Genomic DNA, 24,709 nt, shown 5'->3' with positions numbered 1-24,709 from the left:
TACAAAAAGGAGTAAAACGAAAACGTTTATTGGCAACGTATACAGCCCACCGAAAGGACGGCAGACTGCGTTTCCCGAGATGCTTGACTGGGCACTTGGGCATCTGGAAAAAAAAGACAGGTTTATTTTATTCGGAGATTTTAATGTTCCACACACCAATCGGGGTTATAGGACAAATACAAAAAAGAGTAGAAACCTAGTAGAAGCAGTAGAAAAATATAACATGCAACTAGAGACCTTATCCCTCGCCCCAACGAGACTGAGAAACAGCCTCTGCAGAGACACGTACCCAGACCTCACCTTTACATTTAACGTAAAAGAGGGACAGTGGAGGAACCTGGATGAAAATCTGGGAAGTGACCATTATATTATTAGTTACTCCACTACGACTACCAAATTAAAAAAGCCTTTCAGAAACGCGAAACTTACAGACTGGGCTGCATATAGACGTTACCCGACCCCTCAGGATCCGATAAATACAATAGGAGAATGGGTAGACGAAATAAAGCAGGCATACCAAACTAACACAAAGCACGTCGCGCTAAGCGAAAAAACACCGGTAGTGAATCCCCACCTCGTCCATATGTGGGAAGGCAGGCGAAGTCTTACTAAACGGTGGAAGAGACAGCGCTTAAACAGAAAGCTCAGAGCTAGAACAAAACTGAGAGAAAAAGCAAATGAGTATGCTAGGGAACTACAAGCGAACAACTGGATACAATTTTGTGACTCGTTACAAGGAACGCTCTCAACAACCAAGACATGGGCAATATTGCGTAGCATGCTTGACCCATACAATACACAAACAGTCACTACTAGAGCATTACGCACATTGGTAGGAGGATTTAAGGGGGATGACGCATCCTTGATACAAACCCTGGCAGACAGATACATCGGGACAGGAGGAGATAACATCGATAAGAGAGAGTACAAAGGCATGGACAATCCCAAGCTTGATGCACCCATAACGAAACAAGAAGTATATGCCACCGCCCTAGCGTTAAAACGTAACTCAGCCTCAGGCGAGGACGGCATCCCGAATGCTATGTTAAGAAATATGAGTGATCAGCAACTTGAACGCCTAACCCGATACTTCAATGAGAAAATCTGGGAAACGGGAGAGCTTCCTAATCAATGGAAAGAAGCGACCATCATCTTAATACCTAAACCGGGGAAAGCAAGAACACTGCAGAATCTCAGGCCAGTATCTCCAACCTCCTGCTTAGGCAAACTTTTCGAAAAGGTCACGAACTTCTCTCGCACAACATGTACGGCTTCAGACAACATCTTTCTACCCAAGACATATTCCTAAGGCTACGGGATGACGTGCTGCAAAATATCCTACAGGGGGAGAGAACATCATAGCAGCGCTTGACTTAAAAAGCGCTTTTGATACGATCTCCCATACCCTCATACTTGAAGAGCTCGAAGGAATGGGCTGTGGAATTAAGATCCACAAATACATCTGCTCTTTCCTTACTAGACGTAAAGCCACAATAGGTATGGAAAATATTCGATCTTCCAAACTCCCAATGCCTAACAGAGGCACACCATAGGGCGCCATCCTCACACCACTTCTATTTAATGTCGCAATGAACCGCTTGGCACGACAACTAGAGAAAATTAACGACCTCAACTTCGCGTTTTACGCAGACGACATCACCTTATGGGCATGCAAAGGCTCGTTAGGGCACAAAGAACAAACTATCCAGGAGGCTGTCGACTCGGTGAAGGACTTCGCAGAACAAAACGGCATGCAATGCGCTCCGGAAAAATCTGAGTTTATCCGGATCCACAGGCATAACTACAGAAACAAACCGAGCATCCACCTAACGATGGGTAACCAGACGTTACCAGAAAGAAATATGATCAGAATACTAGGACTATGGTTACAAAGCAACAAAAGAGCCACTCACACTATTGCGACTCTCAAGTCAAGCACGAGAAGCATCGCTAGACTAATAAGCAGAATTACAAAGAAAGGTAAAGGGCTCCATGAAAACGAAACCATAACAATAGTCCAGGCTTTTATTCTTAGCAAAATAACATACGGACTACCATATCAAGACTTAACCCCGTTGGAAATCAAAGAAATCGACCTACTAATACATGGCGCGTATAAGGCAGCGCTTGGGCTTCCTAAGAATGTGGCAAACGAGAGGGTACAAGCTCTAGGCATATACAACACATTTGAAGAGTTAAGAGCAGCCATTTTTATGACACAAAGATAACGACTATGCCTTACAAGCACAGGTAGAAACGTTCTGTCGCGTTTAGGCTACCCATTGCGACCGCAGTACTCTAAGGAACAAACGACCGTAATGCCGGATCCGATACGCGAGCGCATAGTGGTCTCTCCAATCCCACGCAACATGAACAAAACTTATCACACAGCGAGAAGACAAGCAAGAGCTAAACATCTTCAGAAAACCTTGGGCACTAATCAAGACGTAATGTATACTGATGCAGCTAGATTTAGCAAAGGACATGTAATAGTGGCAGTTCAACCCACACGCCACGGAACGCTTCACGCATCAGCCTCGATACGTACTAGGTGCACTGCTACAGCGGAAGCAGCGGCGATTGCTCTCGCTATCGCATACAAGGAAAAGCAAAACAGCCCAGCTTTAATAATGTCCGACTCACAAGTGGCATGCAGAATGTATCTACAAGGCAACATACCACAAGTCGCCCTTAAGATCATAGGCGACACATTGAATGAAGATCATGCAATTTTATGGTGTCTTGGCCACGAGGGTATTTCGGGAAACGAACAGGCACACACTCTAGCTCGAGGCTTTACTAACCGAGCTGGAGATACGCACAACGATGACAAAGACGATCGCCTACTGGTCCGCGATATACTGGAGCACCAGCGAAGAACCCGGCAACAGTACGCCCCCCCCCCCCCCCCCCCCCCCCCCACAAACTACTCAATGTAGAGGAGGCGCAGAAATATAGAAAAATACAGATGCATACCTACCCACATTTGGGTAGATACCATAAAATAAACCCAACCTTGTACACTAACTCTTGGCCGTGGTGCGGGTCATGGCCTTCATTGCCTCACGTAACTTGGGAGTGCGTCAAAAGACCTCATGCCATTAATTCACCTTTGGTACTCACCTTACTGAGGCAGTCCTGGGAGGCCATCCTCGCTCTAGCTGACCTCGAGGCCCAGAAGGGCCCCCTGGACCAAGCTGGGCGGGTCGCGATGGCCACTGGAGTCTTGGAATAGGAACCCACCCTGCACCGCTCCCTTCCGCCATTTTTTTTTCCTCATCAATAAATGTTTATTCCTCCTCCTCCTCCTCCAGTTGTCACACATTCTTAACGTGTAACGTTGCACTGCGTCTACGACAGACACCGTCGTGGATAGCTTTTCCTTTTGGCCATCGATTTCGTTACGGTGGCCCCAGTTGTTACCCTAGTGACTTTGTTATCTGCACTCATGGGCTACCGCAGCAGCTGTACATCGAGATGTGCTGAAGTATTAAGATATAAGGTCGTTAGCGAGCCTGCTATGGCTGAAGCTCCTCGCAATATTACGTCACATTTACTGACCACCAGGCATGGAACACCTTTGGGTATGAAATATATAGTACTTGGAGTTAGTTCCCAAAGTAGTCTTTGGTCACGGTTATCTACACGCGTGAAGGTAGACCGTTACTTAAAATTATTGTGCCGTAATATATGCGGGATTAGCTTTTCGCCGTATTTTCTACCATGTTGCCGTTCCGCCTTTATAATATAGCCGCAAAGCAGAATAGCAGGTATCGAACACCATAAAGGCTAGCCCCATAAATACCTCGCGCACAAGTCCTGACACCTACATGTATTCAGGAGTTGTGTGACTGCCAATGACATCGTTAAGGAATGTTAAATAATGAAATATGGGATTTTACCTGTCAAGGCCACGATTTCATTAGGAGGCACGCCGTGGTGAGGGATTCCGGAAAAGTATGGGCCACCTGGGGCTCTTTATTGTGCGCCAAAACCTAAGTACAGGGGCGTTTTGGCTTTTCGCATCCATCGAAATAGGGCTGCCCTGGCTGGGATTCCATCAGGCGACATCGTGCTTAGGAGCCAAACAACACAGCCACTAAACAACTAGGCGGGTAAGGAATGTTGGCAGTTCGAATGTTGGCCCGCGAGACAATTGGTGCTCATCCTCATTGCGCAAGCATGGGTACGAGCCGTCGAAGACTGCCACCGTAGAGTGCATTGTATTTAATTGGCTGGAGTCCTCGTATAAAATTTCATACCCGACTGACACTGTAACGACTGAGGACCAGGCATCTCGCTTATATGTGCAGTCGCCTCACAGCTGCTGGGCGCTGGCGTCGGCCACAGGACCTGCGTGACTTCGCTTCAACACTTGCCGACATTCTCGCCGTATTTCGCATTATTGGCTTTCGGGTGGAATGCTTAAACAGCCAATCTATTTGTCCCGAAATTTGGCACCCCTCTGAAAGCTATGTTTTCTTTTGGTTAAAACACGTTGGCGGGCTAGTTGAGTAGAATCGATGGTAGACTGTAGAAGCGCGACTAAACGAGGACGTCGAAAGAAACATACACACGCAGCGCTTCACTTTAAACTATTGATTTTATTTTCTCCTGCATCAATGAATATCTACCGTACGAACGGAAACAAATGTGACAGCAAAAAAGAACATTCATTGGTGCATTTCGATGAACCGTACACGTGTGCAAGGCATGGTGAGAAAATGTACTGCCATGGTCACAAAGATAAACCGAGGAATCGTATCTCCTTTTCAGATAGCGACACCGAAGGCTTGCTTACGCACTTTACCTCTAATTTTGCAATCTCGTAGGCCTCCACAATCTCCCTCGTCATCCTTCTATGAGCCCTAAACAGAGTGCAAGTACTTTCAAACATGGGCTTGCAAGAACAATCTCGGCATGGAATACCCAAATGACCCGAGATTATCCTAGTGACGTTATATCAATGGCCTTTTAATCTATCATTGATGGATCTGCCAGTTTGACCAATATCAGTTCTTCGGCATGAAAGTGGGATGGCATAGACAGCGTTATGAGTGCAGGTTACAAATTGTTTGCGAAGCTGAGTAGAACATGCGTGCCTTTTTTTATTCTCTGTATTAACCTATTTGCATAGCTTTTGTAGACGCTCAGCGGCAGAGAAAACCACGTCCACCCCTATTTCGCTGCTATTCTTTTGAGATTATGTGAAATGCAATGAATGTATGGCACCACAGCAACTTTCTTTGCTCTAGCATCGGCACTGCTTCTATTTGACGCGCTTTCCCACTTCCTGCTTAAGACTTCCGCGACAGAGGTAAGCATACGCTTCGGGTAACCAGAATCTGTCAGGCGCTTGGCGTGATCTCTGAAACTGGCTTCCACATTGTGGTCACATGATGTAGTCAGAGAATTGTTGAAACACGACGTTACTACTGCGCGTTTTGCAAGTTTTGAATGAGCGGAATGAAATGGCAGGACTGGCCTATTACCGCTCGGCTGATAACTCCGGCAGCTCATTTGCAGAGAAAAGTACAATCGCAAGTCTAAAAACCTCATGAAATTGCCTATGCGGACTTCATTTATCAACGATAGAGGGGACAACACTTCAGTGAACGAGGTTATTGTTTTTAGAATCAGGGAGTCCAAATTGTCCGATTCGTTATACAAAATGATTTGAAAATCGTCAATGAATCTGAACACTTTCGCGCCATCGGTGTCATTTTTCAGGCTTTCATCAATAACCTGGTCATGGTTAGCTAGATATGTCACTTAAGCAGGGAGCAATACATGACCCATTGCATATGCCATGTTATTGTTTGACAACATTCCCTTCCCAAGTCTCGTAAGATGAATTACCATAAAAACGAAGAAGTTGAAAAAACATGTCTCAAGTCAAACCACAAGCGTTTTAAAATCGAACCGCTCCAAACTTGTCAATGCAGTCAGCTGCACATTTCATAACGTCATTCTGCGGGAGAGAATAGTACAGGCCCTTTACGTCAATGGAAAAAGCGACAATGTTCCTGTCTTGGTCGTCTTTAAAGAATTCCACCACTTGTTCAGACTTAGTTACCGAAAATGGGTTGTCAATTGGTAGGAATTTTAAGTGATTTTGTAAAAACATCGCTACACGTTTCTGCCAAGTAGCATTCTCTGACGCTATAACTCGGAGGGGACATTGCGTCTTGGGCATTTTTGCTGAGAAAAACAATTCAAGGTCCCCCTTTGTACTTTTTTCTATAGACTGGAAGCGCGACTGAACGTCCTCGTTCAGTCGCGTTCAAATAAGTGTTGAAACCAGTGGCGCAGCCACAAATTGCGTTCGGGGGGGGGGGGGGGGGGGGAGCGGGGGGGGCCTTGCAGCTCGGCCTCCTCCTCATGAAATTTGTCTATGTGTCAAATACATTAATAATGCCTACGTTGCCATTGCCAAAAATGCTGCAAGCGAATTGTCAAACGCAACGCATTGTCAAAACAAGTAAAGTGTGTATTTTTCATACAATAATATACTTGTATATCCCAAAAATTGTGCTTGAAATAACTGATATCAATACTTGCATCTGTTTTGTCTATTTAATAAGTAAAGCAAAATATCACGCGACCGCTAGAACTATATCAGTTCGAAACCAGCAAGACAGTGCATGCCGCTAATATGAAAAATGTAAAGGCCATGACATTAGCAACTTGAGGACGAATATTTTACTAAAACTTTGTCATTCAAGAGCCTTGTTTACATTTTTGTACATGTGCAACCATCAGGGAAGAATATTAAGGACGCTGTCCTTTTATCAAATGTGTTGAGCAGGAGCAGCTGCCACCGTTCGTGTATTGTAAAGGCACCGATCTTATAGTCGCAACAGAGAGCACATATAAAAAGCAGGAGTTCTCCAGAGTATACGAGGGTGACGCAAATGAAAGTGAGCAAATGCAAATATATGACAAACGGGGCACTCTATTTAAAAGTATTCTCCGTGAGCATTTAGACATTAGTCCCACTGCCTAACGAGTCGCGTGTTTCCCGTCTCATAAAACTGCCTGGGTTGCCATCGAGAGTTGGACCTCTGCCCCCTTTGGCTGCTTCAAAAAGTGTGTAACTCACCTTTTCAGGTCATCGTTAGACACGAATCTGGTTCCCTTGAGCCTTTTTTTTTTCAGTTACCCCAAAATGCGGAAGTTTCAAGGCGACAGTTTGGGATGTATGGCGGACGTTACAGTGTTTCCCACTTGAACTTTGCCCCTTTTGTGTTAATCACATCAGCGTCATGGGGACGGGAATTGTCATGAAGCAAAATGATCCCATTCATCAATTTCCCACGTCGTTTGTTCTTCATCTGGCATTTCACAATATCAGAAACGATTGATAATCTCTCCAGGTTTAGAAAATTCGATCAGTAATTGTCTCTAACCATCGAAAAAAAAAAAATTCAACACCTTTCCAGCTGAAATGAAAGCCTTTGGTTTCTTTGGGGCTGGTGAATTCGAAAGTTTGCCCAATAAGCCTTGCCGCTGTGTTTCAGGCTCGTAGTAGTGACACCATGGTTTGTCGCCGGTCACAATTGCAGACAAGAAGTCATCCTCGTTGTGATACCGGATCATATGAGTCAAGGCAGCACCGAACTACTATCTTCTGGCGGTGGTTCAAAATCTTGGGCATCCATTGCACACACAAGAGCCGATGACCAAGATACTCATGTATTATGATGTGAACCGAACCAGGACTGATGTTCACACGCTCTGCCAGTTCATCTACACTTATGCCTCGTTCTTGTCCAATCAGCTCATCAACCTTTACAATTCTGTTGAGAGTGCTTGCACAATGGCTTTGGCCCGGTCTTGGGTTGCTTTTGCCACTTTCACGTCCTTCTTTGAACAGTTCGCTCCAACGCTTCGCAGTAGTCGATAAAATGCAATGTTCAATGTACACGGCAGCCATATCGCGACTAATTTCTTCTTGGGAACACCTTCAGCGGCCTGAAAAATCATGACGCCACGCTGTTCAACTTTTGGAGCGTTCATTATGCCACGCAACTATGTTCAACTCTGTGTATGAAACAATTAAAGAACATTTATCCTCACGCCTGCGTGTCATTTTTTGTAAATAAGAGATGCCTGTGTACTACGCGTATGCCTCGCAGATAATGAGCCGAACAATTATTGCACGGGGTGAGTTGGCTCACTTTCATTTCACTCGCCCTTGTGCATTAGAAATGCCTAGATACAATGGAATATACAAATGCGAAGGTACAGCTTGATAAAGGGCAAGATGTGTCACTGGAAACAAAATATTTAAATATACGTATAAGTCTCCAATAAATCAACGTATCTAAGAAAAAGTCACTGTATATAATGCGTCAAACAAGACAAATAAACATGTTGCACAATCACAGATTCACAGATCACAGAATCCTAAGCCCCCCCCCCCCCTCCACCCCCACTGATGTATCGCGCGCGAGGGAAGCCGGCGCGCTTCCTCCTCTCTTCCTTGCGCCACGCAAGACTTAGCCAGCATCGTATGCCCACATATGCCACCAACACCCCCTTACGCTTTCACTCGCGCATACACCATGCGGCCCGCAGTAGCGATGTTAACGCATAGGACTTTATACCGATAATGAGGGCGACGGTGACGGCACGAATGCGCCTTGAGTGTCCATAGAATTTCTATCCCAATATTATAATTAGAGTATACGGCAACCGAAACAACCTGTGGGAAATTACTTTCCGCAAAAGAAGTAGTAACAAAATCGATGTTTTACCATGAGACGATACACTGCGCCTAAACAATGTCTTTTTTTTCCTTTTATGGGGCGGGGGCACCGAAAGAAAAAAAAAACGCAAAGCACGTCGGCGACAATGGCACACCTACTTTTGGCACCTATAGTGTGGCTACCGGAGGAATATCGAAGAAAGCGTAGAATGCTTGGCCTACAGATAACCATACGCATACTGCGGCCCTATACCGTAAAACTATTCCAATATGATTTTATTCCAATCTCCTGACATCAAATTTGCGTCACCGACGACGCAAGCATCGGGTGGTCACCCGCAGAGTTGCATGAACAGACCAATCAAATGCTGTCCTCGTTCATAGGAGGTCACTTTTCTTTGCCTGAAAAACGAATAACATTGCCTACACTGAGTGGTTTGTCTTACCTAATTGGCTGAAAAGAGGCCAGGAACACGCTCAAGTGGAGAGGGATTCGATGGGCCGAGCCACTGCACTGCAAATCGAAAACCCGATGAAGAGGGTGGTGCTGGCGTCTGCGATTAGTCCGCTTTTCCTCACTTAGCTTCTGGTGGCTGGTCAAAAATCACGGCGGCACGCAACGGAAGAATAAGAATGACGCTAGAACGGATCCTCAGCAAAGAAGAGTTGGCAAAACGAGGTCGTAAACATGCCGAAAGTGCTTGAAAACGTTACACGGCCACGAAAAAGGTTTTATTATACGCAAATAAACTCATGCTCTGCGGCAGGTGCCTGTAGCCAGTGCCTGAGGGATCGGCGGCAGCCATCTTTTATTCATTTCGGAACGGGGCAGCCTGGGGCTATTCAGCAGAAAATTCAGTTTTGTTCGGCCTAATAATGCATGTTTAACGCGTACACGTCACTTTGACGCGGTGAGTTTTTGTGGTTTTGAGACGTCGCGTGACAGGCAGGTGAAGTGGGTGCAGCCCGAAAACATTTGACCAATAGCCGAGGGCTAATGGTCAAAGCTGTCGAATGAGAAATAACAATTTTTCTTTTGTTCGGTCAAATCATGCATAATCATTGTGAACACGTCATATCAGATGGGGAGCTATCGCAGTTTTTGTGTCGCCGCGTGACAGGCAGGTAAAGTGGTTGTGGTCCAGAAAAGTTTTTGACCAATCGGGGAGGGCTGATTGCAGAATTGCAATGAGAAAGGTTTGGAACAGTTTTACGTTATAGCGCGCCTGCTTAGTATCTTACAATGACGAGACAAAACTTTCCAGAGTGGTCGCGCTCAATCGAACGCTTGGCAAACCATCGAGTCCCCATATTGATGCCGGCGAGCAAGCATTGTTTCTTTCTCTCGTCTGCCGGCCGGAAATTGTGCAGAACTCTGCCAGGCGAAAATCAACTCGGCCAGAGAAAATCGAACGCGCACCGAAGTGCGCAGCGCGGTGGTAAAGGCAACACGGGGAAAACGCATGCGCGTTGGCTGGCTGTGGCAGGCCGCGGGAAGCGAGAACATGAAAATTGAAGACGCTCAGTGTGTCCTCGCTAATAAAAGTCAAATAGAAAAATAAACAGGAAGTTACCTTTACTGGCTTTAGTGTCTTGACATGGTTGCTTTGGCACAGGTAAAAAACACGCTGATATTCTTTTCTGTGACATGACGGCACTAATTAACCACCACAACGCTTCGTCTCATCGCACATCGCTGCGTGTTTTGTCAACTTGTCTGATAGCGTTTTGATTTGGCTTTTCGCGTGGTATGGTTCGATCTACGACTTTTGAGAAGTCATGGCGCTTTTGGCGTGAAATTTTTCTAACAACATTAAGCACGCAAAGTTCCGGAATTGAAAATATAAAGCATGACTTTGGAATTGTGGCTCCACCTTTTGCATTAGACGTTTCTGAGAACTTTAACCCACAAAGCTTGGGAATTGAAATCCATGTGCTCCGTATATTCCGTGGCCTCCGCGAGATGCCGCGACAAGCCCGCTCGCCATGAAAACACCCTTAAAACTTTGTGCTCGGAGGGCGCTCCTTGAGTCATGTTGCTCCCGGTGCATGGGCGTTGCCGCGAAATTCTGCCCGAGTTCGCAATGTTCGCGCTGAAATGTCTTTTCGAGCGTGAAATAGACATTCCAGACAAAATCCAGAAGGATTTCCCGCGCCCCGGGGTCTCTTTAGATCGCAGCGCATGACAACCCGAAAACAGTGCGCGGGGGGCTGAAGCCCCGTAAGTCCCCCCCCCCCCCCCCCCCCCCGGCACCACGAATGAAATCTGTGGCTGCTGCGTATGCACCGTGACAGGCCGGCTCAGAAGGAGCCAGACTATGTGCGCTAAATGCCACTGGCGTCATATGAATGTCGTTCGTGTATTCGTAAAGGCAGTAGCGCCTGTATCAAGGTTCAATCTGCGCATCTGTCTAGGATGAGCGTTTTTCTGCTTGTACAAAGTTTTCAGACCAGCCGTGTCAGCCGATTCGCTAGTGTGCTTCTTTGGCTTAATTAGCTGAGGTATAGCTGCATTTGAAACGGGAAATTGCGGTAAAATACATCTTATTGCCTAGCGTGTTGACAATTTTCAATAGCGGCGTAGCTTTATCGGAAATTGGTGCGCATTCTGATTCATGTTATGAGCTGGGATCTCTGCAAGTGTATAGATATCCTTTTAAGGTGCTGCTAAAAATGTTGTTATATTGTTCTGCAAGTGCAATAGGTATTTCTGTTTGCTTGTGTTTATTGTTGTACATGTTATAAACCCACTAAAATATCCATGATGACAGAAATTTCCTGTGCATAAACATTATAAAAGGCGAAGCATAATCTACAAGGCACCAATTGCACTTTGTCACTGTGGAATTGCTATGCAAGCGCATAATGTGCAGCTGGTGTTGCCATAGGAATAAAGATTGTAGTGCTTTCAGTAAGTAAGAAATGAAAGCGTGGTTTGTTTTTTATTCAACCGCGGCACAGCACAAGTTCCACAAGTTATTGTAGCCACAAGATTAATACACTTACAATGCATACCTAATGCAAGCAGCCTTAGCGCGTGTGTCCCACAACGCATCTCTGTTTGTTCGTGACGTGTAAATGCAACAAGGAAGCTATATTGAAATCATTAGAATTAACATGGTTGCTTACGCAGTGCAATCAATCTGAGAGCGCATGCATTTGCTTGCATCATTCACCTGAACTGAACTCAGCTTTGATGCCTGAAACACAGGAAATGTTTGACGCGACAGCACTGTTGAATTGCGCGTTCAGATTTTATAGCAATCGCTCGCCGCGATCGCACATGTGTCACCCAAGTGCGAAGATGGAAAGTTCCAAATGAGAATTTTGCTCCGACGTGTATGTTCATCACGCGCTGCATTATAAGCAATGATTACATGCCAAGGGACGCAAGCGTAAAATTCAGGTTCGTATAGGTGCAGTGAGAAATCGAGTTTCACTAGAAACATATTTAAAAAAAGAAAAAAGAATTAAAGCTGCTACTGGTACTGCCGCAATATCGCAGCTTCTAGGTGTATGGAGAGTAATCTTCAGGCATAATTTGGAAACCAAATTGGCATACCTTAGCGCAACTATGATTCCCTAAGGAGGCTCATGCAGGAACTCTTAACTCTGGCCATCAGATGAAAAGTGGCAAGGAAAGTAGAAGTCCTTACTTAGTTTTTAATGCTCTTTTTACTCTTTGCTCAATCAGGCAATGAGCAGCAGAACGCTGAACCTAGGGTTTTCAATTTCGCTCTATAATTTTCTAATTGGCATTTTTCGTTGAATTTTAATTGCAAATTTTAATTGCTGCAAACTACTTTAACACATAGTCTCAAAGTCAATCTACACCTGCCTTGAAGACAAGAAAGCTCTTTTTTCCCAGTGTGCTATGCAGGATGCGCCGAGTTTCTCGTTCAGCCGAGTTTTACCCGAGTTTGCTTGACCGCAGTCAGTGAACGGAGATAGTGTGGAACGCGCAAAAGCTACAGGCAAAAAAATATCTAGACGAAAAGCCGCCTATGACAACATGAGCGCACCCTGCGTGGCACGCTGCTTCCACGTTCAAAGTGCAGAAGGCTGCACAACGACACGCTCCAGCGCCGCGTATTGTTATCAACGGATTATCGCAACTTGGCAATACCGTGGCTGCGCCGCTGTCTGTCTGCACACTTGCCGTGAGCCGCTTGCCGCGCCTTTCCCGGGCGCGTCAAGGGCGTGCCTCCTCTTTCGGGCACTATCTTTCTGTCCTCCATCGAATGCGAACAGGGTACATGCGGTGCATTCTTGCACCAACACTTTCACTCAAACGAATGCGTTAAAATACAACAAATAAAATGACGGACATTTTTATTTCTTTAAGTATCTGTTTTTCGTTTCGAATGCTAGAAATTTTTGATGACGAACGGAGATCGCGCGAATTATTAAATTTTGCACTTCTTGCCGCGAGTGGTGACAGTGAGGCAAAAGCTCAGAAGTGGATACATTGAAGCGGGTCGCACGCACGAGGGAGTTCATACGGTGAGAAGTTGCGTAGGGGCGCTGCAGTGCTATTCTCAACAAAGTCTGTCATGACCCATGGAGGGTCATGATCACGCTTTCTCTATTAGGGGAATAGAAACGCAGCACCACGGTACGGCTGTTCATCGCAGGCGCTTCACTAGGCTATTAAGGCCCCCGCTTGACAAACTAAAAACGACACATTAGTCATAGATACGAGAGCAACGGCTGTCGCTGCAAAATTACCGTACGTTACTTTAGGGTCTGTAGTGACGCAATTCAGTGGAAATGTACCAGTTTACCTTTGTGCGTGAAGCCTCCTCGATACTTTTCGAAGAAGTGCGTGCTTCCCAGCGACACAATTCATCGCTTATTGTCATCGCTTGCCCATTGAAGGTGCCTCTGAGCGCATGTACACAGTATTTGTGTGTGTCATGCAGTCCAACGTGCTTGCGGATTACCTCTGCTGGAGCCAGCAGCGATCGCAAATGGATATCTTAACGACACGGCAGCAATCGCATTTTGGCAGGTGAGGGCTTTTGTGTGCAGTTATGAAATGAGACTTCGAACGGAGAAAGGCGTTGGAACTGTTGAGTGCGAAGAAATGTCATTGCAGTGGCTCTAGAAGAACGAGCGATTCTGGGACGCTGATTGTGTTTACGACGCTGTGGCTCCGATACATCACCGATGACATTGCAGCCATCTCAAACGACTGCTGCGATACGCACTCCTCAGCATCGTCGTCCCCCTCGGCGCATTGACGCCTTGCAAGGAGCTGCAGTGGCGTGCCGATAATTATTTACTTTGCCCTACGTCGCCACAATGTTGGCAACGAAACCGTGTTGTGGGGCCATCTCAGCCCGAGAAGATGCATGCATAAGCCAGCGACAGTCAAGGCTTTGTTTTTGATGGTGGTGCTCAGTACATCATTGATGACAGTGCGTTGTGCGTGTTTAATGTCGGCGGTCAAGATTGTTACTGCCTCTCAACTCGACACCGCGTCGCTGTTTGCTGAAAAACATGTCGGGCGTGGCCCAGCCGTGGTGGGTGCGCGCACAAGAGTTACATGCCTCGCGTGGGGCGGGACCTTTGGTTTTGATTGACAGGCGAACACGTGCTAAACTCGTACATCGCGAAACCCCCTCAGAGTTCAACTCGGGAACATGGCGGCGGCAGCAGCAGCCTGTGTCTTTGCATCCAGCGGCAGCAAGCGTGAGTATGACCGTCTGGACCCGTTCAGCTACATGACAGACGTGGAGGTTAAGCGTCATTTTCACCTGTCGAAGACTTCAGTGCGCTGGCTGTGTGACGAGCTAGGCGAAGACTCCCGTCTGCGGAGACAGTGTGGCGGGCTTCATTCGCTCACCGTCATAGAGCAAGTCCTCTGCGCCGTCCGTTTCTACGGGACTGGCATTTTTCAGAAAAGTGCCGGCGCCGAGCGTTAAATTGGACGTCATCCAACTACTGTTAGCCGCTGTGCAGAGATGTGTCAGACGCGCTTATCGATGTGGCAGTGCGTAAGCGGTGGCTAGCTTTCCCGAAGATTGCGGCTGAGTGGGCACATATTGCATCCAGCCCAATGCTTCCTACTACGCGGGAACGTTGCGAACGTAGCCATGTGTCTCGAGGGAACGTACCTAGGAATTAAGGCGCCTACAATATCAGCGTTACTGTGATTAGCATTTAGCGATGTCTAGACACGCTATATTGTCAAATTTGTCACTTCTGTGTAGCCGACTTAAATTTTGTGTTACCGACATCTTACATGCGGCTGCCTATGATACTGGCTTTTTCGCTGGCTGCTGACGTTTTGCCGATTATTCTACTTATCTGTCAGGGTGCCTTCCAAATGGCTCACTTTCTTGTAAAGAGGTTAATTAGGTATAAATAGATAAATGGATATCACAGAGTATGCGAAGTAATCTATGAATGCTAATCTCATAAAGAACTTGGGGTTCTTCATTGGTGAAGGTACTTAGTATGCATAATGCTGAATCTTTGTCATGCGTCATCTATCGGCCGCACTGTGAAACAGTGAGGCACCGCAGAATTTGTTGCAGCGCCAGATGTGGTAGTTGCGCCAAGCCGGTTGTGCCTATGCATTTGTGGTGAAATAAAAATGCATTGAGAATCTTAGTGGGGTGGCTTGTATGAAGAAAATACTTCAGAGTGTTTGCTGTGTTCACTTTTGGCGCATTTGCCAGAGGTTCAGTGTACCTTTTTCTTTTTGGGGGGGGGGGGGGCAGCATTATTCTGGATGGATAAATCATATATTTTTGTCTCATAATGGGGCTCTAATTCTTAAGCAGTAGAACAATGCAGATCCAATGCTCTGCAGAACTCGGTGTGCTGGAAGATATCATGCAGCACCAAGGCAACATTACACATAGGGAGAAATGTGCAGATGCCAATGAAAAGTGGGTCTTTAACCCGGCATGATAAAAATAAAAATTACAGAGCACATCGACCTCTTGTACAGCTTTAGATCAATGATTACACAAAACGTGATATCCTCAAACGAGTAGGAGCCTGCCGCCATGCCAAAGTAGGATGAGCGACATGTAGCATATTTTGGCATTGAACATGTCTTGTAACTGCTATTTTTATTGTAAGCCTTGCTGGCACATCTTTCCCTCCGGCACTCCCTTTACGGAAACGTGGCACTGTCTTTCCATTGGTGCCATGATGATGATGGCGACGGCAGCACTAAGGCTGTTTATTGCTTGCATCTTTGATTCCTGTGAGTTTAATGGTAAAGAATATGGCACGTGCATACCCACTCGCTGCAAAATTTAACACTTGCGATATTTTGGAGAGCTAATTTGTTTTGGGACATTTCAAAGATGTGTGCCATTGTGGCCTAATAACTACAGCATTGGTGAGGTTGAAAACTATGTGTATTGGTATAGAAGCTTCAAGGGCAATTGCACAACAATTCTACGGGACACAAAGGGAAATACACACTGCACAACGCTCTGGTGTGTGTGTTACTCTTCTTTGTGTGCCGTTGAATTGTTGTGCGTTCCAACTTTAGATAGAGCATTGGGTTTCTTTGGTGCAGGACCGAGGAGGTGTGAGCTATTCGACAACATGCCAGTGCCTTGTCACACAATAACGGAAGTCTGAAGGTTTGCAGACAAAGCTTTGCTTTCAAATCCACCTGCTCATGTAACACAAGCACTGATTGAAAGAACTGTCATACAAAAATCATGGTGAAATCAATGGCGCGTGATAAGTGTAATTTGTATATTGACACTGTTGACATAATAGGTGCCATACCGGCCTCAAAATTGGACTGGACAGAGCTGTTTGCTCCTATTTGAAGCACAAGCTTCCATTACGTGCTGTGCAGATAACCAAGCTCAGTTTGTTTTGAGGTGGTACACAACATTCACTGTAATCTGTTTTTGATTCTAAAGAAGTGCCAAACACCACCTAATTTTCAAGGACCTCATGGGAATATTTGGCGATACCTTTTTAGAGCCGCTCATAATGGAAGTGTGGCCAGCCAGCTTTGCCTGGATGCCTTTATAGATTTCTGTTCCTGATCATTGTGTGCTATCGAGTTTCTAAAGTCTATGCAACTGGTGCAAGGCATTACGTGATTCTAGAGTCGGATACAACTTTAGGAGGCCGTGGAATCTGCACATTAAAGGCAGGTGAGCACAAGGCTGCACCAATGGGCACGAACTGCAGACTGACGTCGTGCCGCCGGACGCAGTAATGCCCGCTCATTGGAGAGAGACTATTTGTTTAGACGTGGAGACAATCGGCTGCTGCGCTTTGGTCATGTGGGCGGGGCCTCTTCTCTCTTCTGAAGTTGTATCCGACTGTAGAAGATGCCGCTTTTCATACAACACAAAAGGACAAAGTGTACAATTATTAGGCTTATGAAATGGATACAGAAGTGAGATATGCAGGGGCTTAAGCTGTGTGAAAATTAGTACATGCAAATATATGACATTGTTAAAGAATATGTGGTATCGAACATGCATGTAATGGCACCTTTGAATTGGAGAGTGTTGCAGTCATATGCACAGTTTATAGGTGATAGATAGCCAGTGGCGTAGCTAGGTCGTCTGGCAACCGGGGCCCATAGGTCTTCTGTCACCCCCCTCCCCGTGTGTAGCTGGCGGTAACAGGGGTGTCTTTAGACGCATATGACACCCCCCCCCCCCCTCACTGGCCCCTTGCACCCGGGGCCCACGGCCCCCCGGCCCCCCCTCTTGCTACGCCACTGGCTCGGTAGCTGTGTGAAAGCACAGTCTACTAATCCATTCATCTTTACCATGCAGACACTCACCGTCGTCGCCAGCACGCTCCTGGTGGCTCTCCTGCCTGCCTACGCCGTACCTGCACCGAACCTCGCCCCCAACTACTTCGAAGATGGCCGTCACAACTGGCGCCATCCACTGACCACTATGCACGTAACTGTCCCGCCACTAGATGTCGCAATCTTCGATCCAGCCTGGCCAATTGCAACGAAACAAACGCCAACCTGAGCCGCTATAAGAGAGTGCCATCCATCTGCGCCGCTCTGTGGGCTCGGTAGCTGTGTGAAAGCACAGTCTACTAATCCATTCATCTTTACCATGCAGGTTGGTAACTCGCAGGTTCTGTTTTGTAAAAAATCAAGCAATTACTTCTTAGTACAGCTGCCGAGCCCGCAGTGCTGCGTTGTTATTATTGTCGAATGTTCGCAAGTGATCCGTTCTTTAATACTTTTGGCAGGGGATATTGAAACTAACCCGGGACCCACGCTAGATTCTGTGCTCGCTGAACTAAGAAATGTGTCCGCAGGCCAAACCAAACTAATCTCCGAACTTCAGACTGTTAAAGATCACCTGCTATCTACGGACGTAACATTAACTGACATATGCAAGCGTTTGACTGATCTTGAAGCACATTACAGTTGGCTCTCAAGCATGCGCACTGAATTAGATGAACTCAAAACTTTAAGCGCTAAAATAACCCGCCAGTATCATGACCTTGAATCCCGTATAGACGACAGCGAAAACCACTCGCGCCGAAACAATCTTATATTTTATGGCATTCATGATCCGAATCCTAAAGAATCCTTCGCTGATTCTGAAGCAATAGTCATTCGTCACATCAGTGAAAACCTTCAACTAACCACCGATCCTTCACATATAGAACGCGCACACCGCCTTGGACGCCATTCACCTGATCGCGTCCGGCCTTTGATCGTAAAATTTAACTCATTTAAAGTCAAACAGTCAATTTTATCGGAAGGAAAGAAATTCAAAGACACAAATTACAGCGTTGGTGAAGATTTCTCACCCTCAGTCCGGCATGCCCGAAAGCATGTAGTAACCTTCGCCAAAACAAAATCTACAGCATTCAAGTTGAGCTTCAAAACATTGTTCATCGGTTCAAAACGTTACGTATTTGATGAATCCTCCCAGACAGTAAAGGAACTAACGTAGCAATCACCACGATGTCAATTATCCTCAAGCACACCCCAATCAGCACCGCACACTACCCTATATCTTTCCGCAATTTTTACGAATATTCGCAGCTTTATTTCAAAACGTGAACTCGTCTCTAATCTTGTTTCATCCTCCAGCAACAACTTACTCGTATTAACAGAAACATGGCTTAATAGTGACGTCACTGATCACGAGATCCTGGCTGACTTGCCGAATTTTCAAGCATTCCGCAAGGACCGCGATGGCAGAAAGGGAGGAGGAGTGCTCATAGCGTTTAGCCAGGAACTACCATCCACATTGATTAATCTTTCATCCGATCTCGAGACACTATGGATAAAATGTCAAGCTACACCGCAATCCGTTTTACTAGGCGTGTGCTACAGACCCCCGCAAAGAAACCCTGAATTCCCTGGCAAACTAAATTCCGTACTAAGTGAACTTTCAACCAAGCACCCTAATGCACATATAATCTTGTTGGGTGACTTTAACTTTCCAAACATTGATTGGCCTAACCTAACTGTTGACGGAGGATGCCACAGCGAGGCAACTGAGTTTATAAATGTTTGCCTTAATTTTAACCTTACTCAAATCATTTCCAAACCAACCCGTGTAACCCAAGATTGTGAAAGCATATTAGACTTAATACTAACCACTATCCCTGAAACCATAAAATCCATCTCATACTTGCCAGAAATAAGTGACCACAAAGTAGTTCAAGCCGACTTTATAATTACTCCACTAAAACGACAAACCACCAAAAAGACCATACGACTCTACGACAAGAGAAATTACACCGCTATAAATAACGAACTAAATCATTTTCTTCCAACTTTCCAAGAAAATTTCTATTATCGCTCAGTGCATGAAAACTGGACGCTATTTAAGGATAAAATAGATATATTAGTCGACGAATTCATCCCTAAATTTAGTTTCCGTGCCTGCTCTCAAAAACCATGGTTTACTAAAACACTTAAAAGACTAGAAAACAAAAAAAAACGCCTCTTCCGCTCCGCCAAGCTGCGGGATAATGAAAACGCCTGGCTGAAATATTATACAGCTGAAAAACATATCTAACGGCAATTCGCAACGCTAAGCATTCTTTTTTCCACGCTGACTTGCCGAAAATGCTGACTACCAACCCAAGAAAATTCTGGCAGAATATAAACCCAAACCACGCATCCACTGTCGCTCTTACGAAAGAATCAGGTGAAGTGGCTACTGACTTTGAATGTGCTAATATGTTTAACGCCGCATTTTCATCCGTATTTAGTAAAGAAACCGACATGCCACCCCCTGTACACTCCAATGTCTTCGGAACTGTTATGCCGCCAATTTTCTTTGTCGCATCTGGAATTTCTGCCCTAATCGACAAACTTAAACTATCTTCATCAGCCGGGATCGATAACATTAACTCAAAATTTCTAAGGAACACTCAAAACATTTCTGCATCATTTTTGTGTTTAGTGTACTCACAGTCACTTTCCACGGGCCAGCTTCCTGCTGATTGGAAATACGGAAAGGTCATTCCAGTCTTCAAGTCAGGTATCAGAGAATCACCGCTAAACTACCGACCCATTTCTTTAACCAGTATCCCGTGCAAAATCATGGAGCACGCCATTTACACACATATCATGGACTTTCTCGATTCGACTAACTTCTTCAATCCTGCGCAGCATGGATTTCGCAGGGGTTTTTCGTGTGAAACACAACTGGCCATGTTTGCGCACGACTTACATGCAAACTTAGACTGCAATTTTCAGACTGACGCCATTTTTCTGGACTTCGCGAAAGCGTTCGACAAAGTACCCCATAAACGCCTTCTACTCAAACTTTCACTGTTGAATCTTCACCCCGACATCATAAATTGGATCCGTGAATTTTTAAATAACCACTCTCAGGCTGTTTTTGTGAACAATGCTACCTCTGCTTCCCTTCCAGTAACATCAGGCGTTCCGCAAGGGTCCGTCCTTGGCCCGCTTTTATTCCTTATATACATTAACGACCTACCAACTCATGTATCTTGTAATATCCGAATGTTTGCCGATGACTGTGTTATTTATCGCACTGTTGCCAACGCCTCTGATCAATTAACCCTTCAAAGTGATCTTAACCATGTAAAGCAATGGTGCGATGATTGGCTCATGGAACTTAACCCTCACAAATGCAAAACCTTATCTTTCAACCGCCGCCGCTTTCCACTTGTTTTTTCTTATGCGATTAGCAGCGTTCCGGTCGAAGCAGTTCAATCGTTTAAGTATCTGGGAGTCACTTTCTGCCATGACCTTTCTTGGGCTTTGCACGTCACTAAAGTCATATCATCTGCAAATAAAACACTTGGATTTTTGCGACGTCATCTACATAACGCACCTAAGAACGTAAAATTGCTAGCTTATAAAACTCTCGTGCGAACAAAATTGGAATATGCTTCACCAATTTGAAGCCCACGACAAACTTATATTCAAGACGCCCTTGAGTCACTTCAAAACCGTGCCACTAGATTCATTCATCGTTCGTATTCTTATGATGTGAGTGTGTCATCACTAAAATTAGAATCTAATTTACCCCTTCTTTCATGTCGCCGCCGTATCGCCAGTCTTTCATTATTCTATAAACTTTTTCATAGCTCGATGGGCATCCCGCCATACATTGTTCCACCAACACGCATATCTAACCGCACTGGTCACCCTCTTCAAGTCGCGCGCCCACGTGCACGCACCGTTACCTTTTCTACGTCATTTTTTCCTCGTACAGCTGCTGACTGGAATGGCCTTCCGGGCGACACCGCTGCCTTCCCTTGTCCATCTACCTTCATAGAAAGCGTCACCAATCACCTTTCACCATAGATTAACACATGGTTTCTCCTTATTTCTGTGTAACCCACCCCTTATGTAATACCCCGTTACGGGGTCTTTAAGGAATAAAAATGAAATGAAATGAAATAGCATTATTAAGCTCCTGCTGTTTCCTGTCTTTTCATTGTGAATTACACACACGGTTCATCTTGTGGCTAATCAACACGCACTGTATTCTTGCACATAGAAAGAACAAACAGTACAATGACGTGTGTGCCACATTAGTTTATTTTTCATTTACATGGTCCAAGAGTGGCACAGGTTGTCTTAAGTTATTGCCTATTTTGAAGAGACATCAAGTTCATGTTACAAGTCCCCTAATATGCACAGCACAATGTTTACTGCACTAATTTTATACATGTTCTTCAATAATAAACAAAATAATAAACTGAAAGCTTCTTTGTGAGGTGTCTCCTGGGGGCTTGACTCAAGCAGTAAGGGCACCGATACTACTGTTACAGTGCAGCCCTATGGATCTCCGCCACACTCTCAAGAGCACATGCCTCGCACTCGCCTACTGCCACCAGGCGGTTGAGTGCCTCCAGCAGCAGAATGTCCTGGTGCAAAAAAAGTGGATTATTGGAATGAATCAACCGCATATAAACCATTATTTACAAAGAAGAATACTTGTTGCACTATTGGTACTGATTGCCCTTAACTGTGGAAACCTTTAGTGTAGTATGCATAATAAAACAATGTGTCGGGACAACGTTGCTTTATTTTTCATAAATGGGGATGTCTTTTTCAAAGCCAATGGTCATGTTGATTAGTGTGCCAGCAGCTGAGGTGTCCCCGCATCTTCACGAGTCTCTACTGTCAGCACCACAAACCTGTGTTTGTTCACTGCAAAATAATTGCTTCTCCATACAGTACCGTCTAATACGAGCTGGTTGCATCCTATGCTTACAAACATCATATTTTGTCCCATTACGCAATTTTCTACCATCCTCGGCTGCAGTTCTGTGTCCTTGACATTCATTCTGTCATGCTAGTGTAATCACCTGTTATGAATTGGCAACAAGTGATTGAAGACGTGCATGGCCTGCCTGCCGATCCCATTTTTTTTCCTAATCTCAACTATGATATCGGTTGCCATGGTTTACTACGCCACTCTCTTCCTGCCTTAATGTTATCTCCAACAATTTTTGTTTCTTCGCTTTCTGCACAGTCCTCGACTTCTCAAGTTTTTTTGTTAACCTCAAGGCTTATGTGCCATATTGCATAACCGGTAGAATGCAATGATTCTAAACGTTTTTCAAGGATATCGGTAACGTGGCGATCACGATTCGGTAATGTATTCCATGTGCTGTTCAGCCCATGAAATTTTTGTACAAATTTACTGCTTTATATCAGTACCTGCTATAGATATTTCACCTGGATATGGATACTATTCGGCAGATTCTGTGGGCTTAATGTCACTCATGAATTTCTGTTATCTCGCTTAGTTAGTGAAGGTTACCTTCATCTTTTCCATATTTTCGCGGGCCCACGTGCATGTAAAAGCACGAACCCTTATTGGTCCTCAATGTCTTTTTTAAACTGCTGGACATTCAGTTCGTTACTACGAAAGTGACTTAATCCGTGCACTATTATTGTGCTCTATATGAAACAGTAGAAATATACTTATCTGCAGTTTGTCGATGTCTCCTTCACTGTGTTGGTAGCGAGATCCATCGTCGGCACCACCTCCTTGTAGCATCGTAGCTATATAGGCTGTTTGCCTTTTGCACACACTATGTAATATTAATGACGCTCGCAGTCGCGCAGAGTGGATGAACTCAGCGCACTCGCAGAAGCAGCACCGGACAAGTTGTTTCTTCAGCATTGCGCGGTGAACAGTAGGTGCGCGTTGCGACCTGAAAAATCGCCGAAGCTATTGGCACTCTTACAGGGTGCACGTAATGACTGCTCACGGAGGAACAGAACTATCTGAGAAATAGTGGTCATCGTCGAGCCTGATCACTACGTCGCGCACTGAAAGCTCGTTGTACGAGTTTGTTTACACTGGGCCTCTTCGATGTTTAGCCGCCATGCTCGCCCGGTGAATGGATGTGATGACGCCACCACAGCGTTCCCTCGTGGTATAATGCGATGCTTACTAAATTACAAGTTAGTCTAATAGACATTCATTGTACATCTTGTAAGCTTCAATATCGACACCGTCACCGTCACTACCACGTGACAATATGCTTCTAAACCACGTTAAAGTAACTAATATTATTGTACTAAATGCATTTGTTTTATAACTTGCTTGTGCATGCAATGCACTCGGTGGAACGACAAACAAGTGAAAGAAGACACGGCCATGCACCAACGGTATGATCACGTGAGCTCCAGTTTGTCGACTGCCCAGAAGGCAACGCCCAAGGAATGATAGCCACCCAGAGTGAATCTAGATACACCAAAGAAACTGGAGGCTTGTCGAATGATAAACTATGTCTCGGTACCATTTGTGCTTTCATCTTGGAGTGTCGCCAGAGCTCGTGAAGATCCCGAGTTTCGCCAAACTCGGCGCATCCTGCATAGCACCCCAGCACGGATTTCGCCAGCACCTTTCGACTGTCACATAGTTGGTAGAAACCATCAACGATTTTTGAGGTTCCTTGAACTATAGAAACAGGTCAACGCTATCTTTTGGATTACTCGAAGGCTTTCGATCTTGGGTGCTATGCAGGATGCGCCGAGTTTGGCGAAACTCGGTATCTTCACGAGCTCTGGCGACACCCCAAGATTAAAGCACGAATGGTACCGAGATACAGTTTATCTTTCGACAAGCCTCCAGTTTCATTGGTTTATCTAGATTCCCTCTGGCTGGCTATCATTCCTTGGGCGTTGCCTTCTGGGCAGTCGACAAACTGGGGCTCACGTGATCACACCGTCGGTGCATGGTCGTGCCTTCTTTCACTTGTTTGTCGTTCCACCGAGTGCATTACATGCACAAGCGAGTTATAAAACGAACGCATTTAGTACAATATTATTAGTTAGTTTAACGTGGTTTAGAAGCATTTTAAAGCTTACAACATGTAGACTGAATGCGCATTAGCCTAATTTGTAATTTAGTACGCTTCGCATTATACCACGAGGGAACGCTGTGGTGGCGTCATCACATCCATTCGCCGGGCGAGCATGGCGGCTAAACATCAAAGAGGCCCAGTGTAAACAAACTCGTAAAACGAGCTTGCAGTGCGCGACGTAGTGATCAGGCTCGACGATGA

The sequence above is a fragment of the Dermacentor andersoni genome, chromosome 5, assembly GCF_023375885.2.
Source record: "Dermacentor andersoni chromosome 5, qqDerAnde1_hic_scaffold, whole genome shotgun sequence".
In the NCBI taxonomy this organism is placed as follows: Eukaryota; Metazoa; Arthropoda; class Arachnida; order Ixodida; family Ixodidae; genus Dermacentor; species Dermacentor andersoni.
The sequence above is the reverse complement of the archived record's forward strand: the minus strand, read 5'-3'. Positions refer to the sequence as shown.